The 11382-nt window shown below is 38.0% G+C and overlaps 1 pseudogene; it reads right to left on the reverse strand.

Moving 5' to 3' along the window:
• Positions 1 to 3473: 3473 nt before the first annotated feature.
• Positions 3474 to 3870, reverse strand: LOC101563790 (annotated as a pseudogene).
• Between the last annotated feature and the right edge of the window lie 7512 nt (positions 3871 to 11382).

Raw genomic sequence — 11382 nt, forward strand, 5'->3', positions numbered from 1 at the left:
TCTGACCTATACCTTAAACACACTTTCCTCTGTATTACTTGATGATCCTGCCTTCCTAACTTTCTGATAAATACAACTATGTGTGAATTTCCCAACGACTCACATGGGAGAAAATAGAAATTAAGGTCAACAGGTAGTTTTGAATAAAGGTTATTCTGAATGTAATGGTGCTCTGACCCCAACCTGATTCTTCAGAGAAAATGACTCACAAGCTGTCCAGCACCCCTTCGCCTATTCTAATGCTTATTTTGGCAACTGACCAACTGTTTACCACTCAACTTTTTTGACAGCTGATAAGGTAATAAATAATGATATAATAGTAATAATAATAATGAAAATCTTAGTTCCTAGAACAACTTCATTTGCTCATTCAAATATTAAAATATAATAAAAGGAAAGCTAACTCTCTGGAACAGAAAACATGATGGGTAGAAGGATTGCACAGGACATGCGCATGATTGCCACCCTGGATATCATCCTCGAAAAGAGAGGCTGTAACTTTTCTGACTGTCTCAGTCACTTCTTCCTCACTGCTAGGACAAAATACTTGATACCCAAAGTTAAGGAAGGGAAGATTTATTTGGCTCACAGTTGGTGGAGGTTTCAGTCCACACTCTGCTGGATCCAAGGCAGAGTGGTACATTGCAGAGAGTGGTAGCTCACAGTTACAGAAAACAGCAAAGAGCAGAGGGAGGAACTGTGGTTAGGGCTGTTGGCAAGCCTCTTTCTCCTCCTTACTTTGTAGTGCAAATTATGCCCCTCCCCCAGAGCAAGTGCAGCACTCACAGCCAAAATCTCAGCAGCACTCACACCCATAATCCCAGCATTCGATCATGAATTAATCACAAACTCTAGCAGCTGCCTCAATAACGGCATGGGGCTTTGGCGGGACAGCTAGACACAAATCATAACACTGACAAAGGCAACTATTGAAAATGCAGCCCAAGCTCAAGCAAAGAAGGCATGGAGGAGGGGAGCCTCCTCAAAATCCAAATGAACATTTAAAATTTTTATTGATTTAGAATTTCATTTTCTGAAGGCTGGCCAGATAACTCAGCACCTGCTTATGGCAGAGCATAGCAGCCGGGGTTTGATCCTTGGCATGCCATGCTGCACCCCAGCCCACAGGACGTGCTGAGATGGCAATTGAGACCGGACGTGGTGGAGCGGGTCTGTAATCCCAGCGCTTGGGAGGCTGAAAACAGGATAATCACTACTAGTCCAATCTACATAGTGAGACTCTGTAGACCCTGTGCTAAATACACACACACACACGCACACGCACACACACACACACACACACACACAGAATTTCATTTTCTGTTAGAGAGATTTAGGTCTATAAATTTGTATTTGTTGTACGTTTATAAAAATTAATGTATAAAACTGTAAAATAATTTCAGATAGAATCAGTAGACTGCCTTCTTCAAATATTCTACCATAATGAGAAGACAGTCTGAAAATAGAAATGTATAAAAGATTGTAAAAGCAAACACATGAAATTTAAGATAAGGCAATGTAAAACCTTTTAATATAGGAACAAAAGATTCAAACACTTAGCGAAAGCCTGAAGGTTTCATGACTTTAAAACTGACAGAAATATTGATTCCATACCCATTAAGAAAAAATACATTAACCACATCGTGGTCTACTTAGAAAGACCAAAGCATATGGGATTCATCCTAAATGGCTTCCTTTTACACAAAACTTAAAATATGAAACTATGCCACCATATACAGACATTTAAAACAAAATAAAAATTATATTTATTTAAAACCTAAGTTTGTAGAGTGTCACACATCAACTCTCATAGTCCTGCTAATATTCCAAAAAAATATTTCCTTTTCCTTTTGAAAGCTAAACAAGGCAAGATTCAGTGAAGCCATATTTTATGACTTGCAAATGATTAAATTTGGTTTTATCCTGCACATTATTTGACCTACCCTTCCACACTACTCAGGTGACCTCTTGACTAAAATAACCATAAGGAATTTATTATGGTTGAAATTTTAACATTACAAGCAACATCCTGCCCAATAATACAGGTTGTGGATAGAGAGACTGTTTTTCTTTGTTTGTTTGTTTGTTTGTTTTTGTTTCTTTACTTTTTTTTCCTTTTGTGTAAGTATGAGATGTCTAAAAATAAGATGAGATGCTTTTGTCAATGCACCAGTGTGTAGGCTACCTGCCCTGCTGTTATCAGCATGTGACATGGCATGTGTAACCATTCAAACCTCCATCGGTACAGTTTCTGTCATAGTAACATCTATCTTTTATAGATTAGAAGATATTCTCCATCTCTCGAACTTATCCCATAAAATCATACTGAATATTGGCTAAAGTTATTTGACTACTAAATACACATATCTGAGCACCTACTTTTTGGGAACAAGTTATTTATCAAATAAAGAAGATCAAATCTTCCAGTGCTCAAACGGCTGATAGGCTAGTAGAAAAGAGATGCATATATGTATAATGAATTAATAGCAGATGTGTAGCTAAAATGTACATAGACACACAAAAAATAAAAAAAGTTTACTTTTTGTGTATGCCACAAAAGCTTTCCAGAGATAAGCTCCTTCCAGTCTTGAATAGTGGCATGTGGTATCTAAATACAGCAGTCCTTTCAGGGCATCTGTGCTGTTCCCTGTTGCAAATGTATTTTCTTGGAATGCTTTACATATGGATGAAGTCATTGCTTCTATTAAAATCCCTCTAAGTCCTTTTCCTATTAGGAAATTAGCTCTTGGGACTCTATTAGCTCTTGGGACAATATTAGCTCTTGGGTCTCTAGCAGTAAAAGCAGTGTCTAGTTTTATTTTCCATTTCAGTGTCATACAGAGGCAAAAGCAATGGTGGGCTAGGTCTTCTAGAGCCAAGGTCCCAGCTTTGATAGAAGAGCAGATGGTGCTTGCTTGTGGTTGCACAAGAGTGTTTTAATCTTTAAGAAGAAAAGCCTCTGCCTGAAGGGCACGTGGCTACGCAGAAGGTGACCAAGTTTTGTCTTCCATTTTCCTTTACATGTGCATTATTACTTTGAGCAACCTTGACTCTGGATCTAGCTGGAGAGGCCTGGTTGACTGTCTCCTCCTCTGGCTTTCCACATGGATCAGAATCGTTATCAGCCCATCCTTTCTTCCTTTGGTGCTGTATCACCATTTAAATCAAACTGCAAACCAATAAAGAAAAGCCTCCCACACAAGAATGGAATCAGGGGCCAGAAGGAAGTGGCAATTTGTACCTCTGAGGTGGACATGACTCAATGTGCAGCTTTGAATACACCACCACAATTTGAGGCTATGTCCACATGGATGTCCTTGGAGTCACTTTACCACACTTTCGTCACTGTTCATATTTGGAAGGAGCAATTTTAAAATAAATTCAAACTTCAGATCTGTTTTTTATTTATTTATTTTTCTTCAGTTTATGTGGTTTTACTGAAGCACAAATAAACATGCACACAGGCCGTCTACTCATTTTCTGCGCAGCCTGGCATTGGGATTGTTGACTCGGATGGCTAGCTAGGCTGCTTTTTCCAAGATGGCCTTGCAGTTCTTAGCAGAGACATTATGAGAAATCTCCAAGCAGTAAGACTTGCTGCACACCAGCAGCATCTCCAGGTCCTTAACATTGTGTACCAGGAACTTCTGGATGCCACTGGGCACCATTTGCTTTGTCTTTCTTACTTCCATAACCTATGTTGGGCATCAAAATCTGACCCTTGAACCTCATCCGCACCCTGTTGCCAATGCCTATGGGTTTCTGCAACATGCGCTTAATTTTGACAAATTGGACTGATTGGTGCCGGATGAACTTCTTGGTCCTCTTTCTGATGATTTTGGGCTTCATGAAGGATCTGATGGCTGCCATTGTGCCAAGGGGGAGATGGCTGCCACCTCCATAGGCAGCACCGAGGAAGACTTTTATTTTAGAGAGAAAAAAAATAAATATAAAGCGGCTAGTCAAATACCTCCATGGATTAAAGCACCAGCAAACAGGCACAGCAGCCAGGAGTTCAATCTCTGGGCCTGTCATGCCGGCCCCGCCCCTGGGGCATGCTGAGACAGAGAGTGAGACTGGATGTGGTGGTGCACGCCTGTAATCCCATCTCTCAGGAGGCTGTAGACAGGCAGACCACTAGGAGTCTAATCTAGTAGTGAGACCCTGAACACCCTTTAGACCTTTCCCTAAAATACAAATAATAATATTGATAATATAGCAATAAAACTGAGTTTCTTTTTTATTAATTTTATTGAGAAACAAACAGCAATGAGATAGTTTCAAAACCGATTAGTAGGACAGTTTCAATAACACATTGCATATTATTGTCTTCATAGTGGTTATTCATAGTACAAGATGCAGACATGATATCCTGTCAAAACATTATTAGTACAAATCTTTCTTCTCATTGAATTAAGAGAAAGTGGCTGGATATCTATTCTAACTATTTTGTATATACAGATACAGAATGGTCCTTCATTTGTACCCCCTTTTTTGTTTAGTTTTGTCAGAGATTGGTATTCCATTGCCTTTTAAATATTGTAGGTGCTTGAATTCAGCAAAATAATCCAATGTACTCCAATAGTCCATAATAATAGTGGATTATCCATAGGAATGGCAATGTCAGAACTTGTTGACTTCAGACTTTTACAGCTCAGCATATAAAGTTGGCTTTACTTTTTATACCTAGTATGTATATTTTTCTTCTGGATGGTTAAGATGAAGATAAAAAAAGACCTATTCGACCAGAAGTCTTAACTTCTGTATCTGACAAGGTCAGACAAATCTCCTCAGGATTTATCCTGAAATGCTGTACCACAGTTTGTAGATCCTTCGTCAGTGTCAGCCATTTGGATGAGTCACAGCCATTGCTTGACCAATTTGCTCTCTGTGAAAACCTGAGAGAATGTTTTCTTTCCATGTGACTCTCCTTAGGCATATTCTAAATCATCAATCACTTTGCTCTGTGACCCCATAATCCCCTTGACCAGTAAATTTGGGACACAACTGAGTTACAGGATATTACAGTACAGGTTCTCCTATGCCCTGAGTCCTCACTGAACTTGAAAGGCTAGGGCCAAAATGTTGTCTGTCTTACAGACCTTTTTTTCTCTAATTTTTGGTTTGTAAACTTAAGGTGTTAATGCTCCAGAAGAGAAGCTTAATGATATTGTTAGCCTATAACAGTCAGTTGAGCTTAACCTCACTATCTGTCTGAATATCAAACATCTTAGACATAACATGGAACAGGTATTTTCCAACAAGTTTTGATAAGTTAAACTTTAAATCCCTAGAGAATGTGGAGAAAAAAAGAAGAAATAAAAATATTTTAAAAAATAGAAAAAAATTACATATTTTAAGCAGAAATTTAGAAATCTAACCATATATAGCACTGTAGCAGTACAGTTCTATGAGATTTTCTTTTCTTATCTCTTGTTTTCATTTATTACTCATTTTTTAAAAACAAATATTTACTTGAGAGACAGTATGGCAGTACTTGGTATGATATAATAAGCAGTACATATTTAGAAGACCAGAATGACAGGCATTCAAAACATAACCCTAGTCTGACACATTGCTATCTTCAGTGCAGTTGCTTAGTTCACAGGTATCAGTGTATATAGTTAGTCAGGGTGAGAATCCTACCAATTAACTGCTAGTTTCAAAAACTTGCTAAAGATTGTCAGGATCATTGCCTTAAACATATTGTTCATATAAATGTATGGTTTTGCCCCTGTCACGTTTCCTACTTTTACTCCTTGCCCTTTCTTCATTGTTTAATCCATAAATTCTCAACTTTATACTTAACTACTTATATTTCTTCTTTAGAGTTCTTATACTAGTGAGACTACATAATATTCACACATGAGGATCTGTTTTAATTCACTTATGAATATATCTTAAAATAGCATCCACTTCATTATGAAGACTTCAAGTTTATCATTCTTTATAGTTGAGTAATACTCCATTGTATAAAAATACCACATCTTTTTCAGCCATTCCTTGGGTGATGGGCATATTGGCTGTTTCCAAGATTTGGCTATCACAAATTGTGCTGCTATAAATATAGGTGCACATGTATCACTATGATATGACATTTTCAGTTCCTCTGGGAAAATTCCCAGTAGGGGGATAGCTAGTTTGAATGGGATTTCCAGTCCTAGTTTTTTAAGGCATCTCCACACTGATTTCTCTAATGACTGCACCAGTCTACATTCCCACTAGCAGCAGAGAAGTGTTCCCCTTTCCCCACAGCCTCTCCAACATTTGTTGTTGGTTGAATTATTTATGATAGCCATTCTTTCTGGGGTGAGATGGTATCTCAGTGTTGTTTTAATTTGCATTTCATGGATAGCTAGTGATGTGGAGCATTTTTTCATATATTTCTTCGCTTCTTTCATTTCGTCTTCTGAGCAGTGTGTGTTCATCTCGGATGCCCATTTCTGGACTGAGTCTTTAAATTTTGGGGACCTAATGCTTTTTATTTCTTTATAAAGTCTAGAGAAGACAAGGTGGCTGATTGTGTTCCTAGAGGAATCTCCGTCTTCTAATCTATTCCACTGATCCTTAGGTCTATTTTCTTGCCAATACCACGCTGATTTTATCACAGATTTGTAGAATAATTTCAAGTCAGGAAATGTAATGCCTCCTTCTTTGTCTTTGTTGTCCAGGATTGCCTTTGCTATTCTGGGTATTTTCTGGTTCCAAATAAATTTTAGGAATGATTTCTCTAGGTCTGTGAGGTATGTTGGTGGTAGTTTGATAGGGATTGCATTAAATCTGTACAGCAATTTTGGGAATATGGCCATCTTCACAGTGTTCGTTCTTCCTATCAAAGGGGCAGAGCTTATCTTTCCATTTTCTGAAATCCTCTACGATCTCTTTTCAGAATACTGTAATTTTCCTTGAAAAGGACTCTGACTTCTTTAGTTAGATTAATTCCAAGGTATTTCATTTTCCACGGTGCTATTGTAAAAGGCATTGTTTCTCTAATTTCCCTCTCAATGTGTTTGCTATCTGTGTAGAGGAAAGCTATTGACTTTTAGGTATTGACTATGTATCCTGCCATGCTACTGAATTTGTGTATTAATTCTCATAGCTTCTTAGTGGAGTTTTTTGGTTCTTCTAGGTAATGTATCATGTCACCTGCAAATAATGATACTTTAACGTCTTCTTTACCCATTCCTTTTCCTTTTATTTCTCTCTCTTGTCTAATGGTTCTTTTATTTTTATTTTATTTATTTATTTTTCCAAACTGGGGATTGAAATCAGGCCCTTGTGCTTGCCAGGGAAGCACTTATTCCACTGAGCCATCTCCCTGGCCCCATCTAATGGTTCTAGCTTGTGATTCTAGAACTATTTTGAATAGGAGTGGTGATAGAGGATATCCATGACTTGTACCACATCTGAGAGTAAAAGATTTCAGTTTTTCCCCATTTAGAATTATGTAGCCATAGATGGCCTTTATCATACTGATGTAGAGGCCATCTACTCCAATATTCTGTAGGACTTTGAACATGAAGGTGTTGGATTTTGTCAAAAGCCTTTTCTGCATCAATAGAGATGATCATGTGGTTTTTAGATTTGGTTCTATTGATATAGTGTATTACATTTACAGATTTGAGTATATTGATGCATCCTTGAATCACTGGGATGAATCCTACCTGATCATGGTGTATGATCTTCTTGATGATTTGCTACATTCTATTTGCTAGGATTTGTATTGAGCATTTTTATACCTATGTTCATGAGGGAGATTGGCCTGTAGTTCTCTTTTTCAGTTGTGTCTTTCCCTGGTTTTTGGTATGCGTATAATACTTGCCTCCAGCAATGATTTTGGGAGGATTGCTTCCTTTTCAATTTCATTGAAGAATTTGAGACGTGTAGGGATTATATCTTCTATGAATTTCTTGTAGAATTCAGCTGTGAATCTATCAGGACCTGGAGTTTTCTTTGTCAATAGGTTTTTTTTTTAAATTATATTTCTTATTTCACTGGTTGTTATTGGGTTATTGAGAGTTGTTATATTTTCTTGGTTTGGTTTTGGCAATTTGTACCTTTCTAGGAATCAGTCTATTTCTTCTGTGTCTTCTATTGTGTGAGAGTAAAGGTTCTCAACATAACTATTGACGATCCTTTGAATTTCCACTGGGTCTGTGGTAGTTACATCCTTTTCATTCCTTATTGCTTGTATTTGGTTAGCTAGGGGTTCACAATTTGTCTTATGTAGTTGGGTGCTCCCATGTTGCATGCATACATATTTATGAATGTTACCTTTTCCTCATGCATGTTTCCCCTAACTAGTATATAGTGGCCTTCTTTATTTCATTTGATCATCTTGATTTGAAGTTGAGATTGTTTGAGAACAGGATTGCTACCCCTGCCTTTTCTTCTGAGGTGGTGGAGCTTATAGTATTGTTTTCCATCTTTGACTTTCAGCATATGAATTTCTTTATGAGTTAAGTGTGTTTCTTGTACACAGAATATTGTTGGATTTTGTTTCCTAATCTACTGTTCCAGTCTGTTTCTTTTAATTGGTGAGTGGAGTCCATTTACATTGATGGTTATAATTGATATGCATTGCCTTATGATTGACATTTTATTTTTCTACTGTTTACTCCTTTTTGTTCTGTGTTTAATTGTTTACCACATTTATTGGGTTCCTTCTGGAGTTGTGATCTGTTTTCTTGCATATACTTAAGCATGACCTATGGACTAGTATGTGATCTATTTATGTTCTTGAGGTCATTTTTTAGCAGTCTGTGTAGATTTGGCTTTGTCATTGTGAAATTCTTTAGTTGTTCTTTGTCATGGAAGTATTTCACTTCTTCATCAAACTTGAAAGAGAGTTTTTCAGAGTATAGTAGTCTGGGCTGGAATTTGTTTTCATAGAGGACTTGAAGTGCTGTGCTCCATGCTCTTCTTTCCTTCATGTTTTGTGAAGAGAAGTCTGCCATCATTCTAATGAGTTTTCTTTTAATGTGATCTGTTTCTTTTCTCTAGTGGCTTTCATTATATTATTCTTGTGCTGGAATTCTAAGTCTTGACTATTGTGTGTCTCTGTGTGTTTTCAATTGGGTTGATGATAATTGGAATATGTGTGCTTTGTTTACCTGAATGTCAGATTGTTTCCTCATATTTGGGAAGTTTTCTGCTATTACTTCTGCCCATATTTTTTTATATCATTTGTATTAACTCTTTCTCATTGATGCCTATTATTCTCACGATGTTCATCTTTGCATTGTCTTACACGTGGTGAATTTTTTTCCTTACATCCCAGATTTTTATGAGCTGTTTTCCTACCTTTTCACTAGATGCACTGGCATCTTCAAGATATGAAACTCTATCTTCTCTTTCACTCAAATTGTTTTCCATTCTTGCGAGTGAGATTGTAAGTTCCTCTATATCTCTTTGACTGCTTCATACATTCTTTGTCTTTTGTATGTGCTCATTCAACAATTCCATAGTTTTTCTAATCACCTCTTTTTTTATCATTGTTTTCTTGACTAGCAGGCATTAATTCTTTCATTATAGTTTACTTTCTTTTTCTACTTCAGAGTTTCTTTCTGATCTGATTTCCTCTATATGTGTCTGCATTTGATTCTTTACTTCAGATGCTATTAATTCAGACATTTCTTTTTTTTATTTCAGAGATAATTTCTGGTCTGAGTTGCTCTATACCTTTCTGCAGTTGTTTCTTTCCTTCAGACATTATTGTTTCAGACATGTCAGCCGTGTGAATCCCAGTTTCTTCTGTGTTAGCGTCCTCTGCACTTGTTCTGGGTGGGCTCAGGGCCTCAGATTGCATTTTGCTCTTTCTCTTTGTCGTTTTGTATAGCATTGTCCTCTGACCTTTGGTGTAGAGTTTTGGTGTATTTAGAACCTTAGCTCCTACTGACATTTGGGTGCAGATCTAGAAGTTTGAATGCATCCATTTGTGCCTGGCTTGGGTCTGGCTGCTATGCTCAGCATCTTCCTGATGCAGCCCTTGGAAGTGAACCTGTTGTGACAAGATGTTCTGTTCCTGGATTAGTTGGGTGGTTTTGGCCCCAAGTCTCTCCTCAGGGACTTCTGCTGCAGAGTTTTACCCTAGGCCTATTTGCCAGGCCTGGGCTGGGTCTGGAGTGGTGCAGACAGCAGGACAGAAGGACTCACTCACAAGTGGGCCTCACCTGCCTCCAAAGGGATCCAGCTGTCAAAGGAGAGCATGAAAGCTCTCCAAGACCCTCACTGGGCCTGGGCTTGTGCTGGATCTGGCGGTGTCCGGAGGGGTCTTGAGAGCATGGCTGAAGGTCTCACTCACATGCTGGGCTTGGACTGGGTGCAGAGAGGTCCACTATGCACAGGGGAGCACAGAAGCTCTCCCACATACTTGCCAGGCCTTAGCTTTGTCTGTGTCTGGAGAGGTCCTCAGAGCTCGGAGGATGTTCTCACTCACAGGCTGGGCCTGGGCTGGGTCAGGAGGTTGAATGATCATATCTAGTAATCTAAACAACTGACTTGAAGACAACATTGTAATTAGCTTTCTTGCTCCATATATATATATATATTTATGGAAGGGTCTATAGGGTGCTTAGGTGATCTCACTACTAGATTGGACTCATAGTGATCCACTTGTTTACAGCTTCCCAAGAGTTTGGATTACAGTCGCAGGCCAACACACCCAGTCTCTACGGCTGTCTCAGTGTGTCACAGGGACAGGCCTGAAGATCAAACCCTTGGCCTCTGCTCCTGCTTGCAGGAGCTTGAGAAGTTTATATTTGTAACCCAAAGGTCAGTTATTGGAATGATATCAAGTCACTTCCAATATACCATATCCAATGAAACCCATAGTTAGAATAAGGACAATAAAACATTTTTTTGGTATCATTGTTTTCCTTTTTTATTTTATTTTTTTCATAATTTTATTGAGAAACAAATAGCAATGAGAGAGTTTCAAATCAAATTGGTAGGACAGTTTCAATAATTAACACATTGCATACATTCTTCATAGTAGTTAATTGCTGTACAAGATGCAGACATGATATCCTATTTACAAACACCATTAGAACAAATCCCTCTATTCATTAAGAGGATGTAACTATATATCTATCCTAGCCACTTTGAATACACAGATACAAAAGACATTCATCTGTATACCATTTTTTTGTTAAATTCCGTTATTTGAATATTATAGGTGTGTAAACTCAGCAAAATATTCTAAAAGAGTCCAGCAGCCCATAATGGTATTGAGTCTTCCGCTTGACTGGCAATGCCAGAAATTGTTGACCTGAATCCCCCACAGCTCAACATAACAGCATGGCTTTACTTCCTATATTTCATCTTCATTCTTTTCTACTGGATGGTTAAGACCAAGGTAAAGCAGGACCTATGCAACAAGAG

Source organism: Octodon degus, unplaced genomic scaffold (genome assembly GCF_000260255.1).
Source record: "Octodon degus isolate 3935 unplaced genomic scaffold, OctDeg1.0 scaffold00046, whole genome shotgun sequence".
Lineage (NCBI taxonomy): Eukaryota > Metazoa > Chordata > Mammalia > Rodentia > Octodontidae > Octodon > Octodon degus.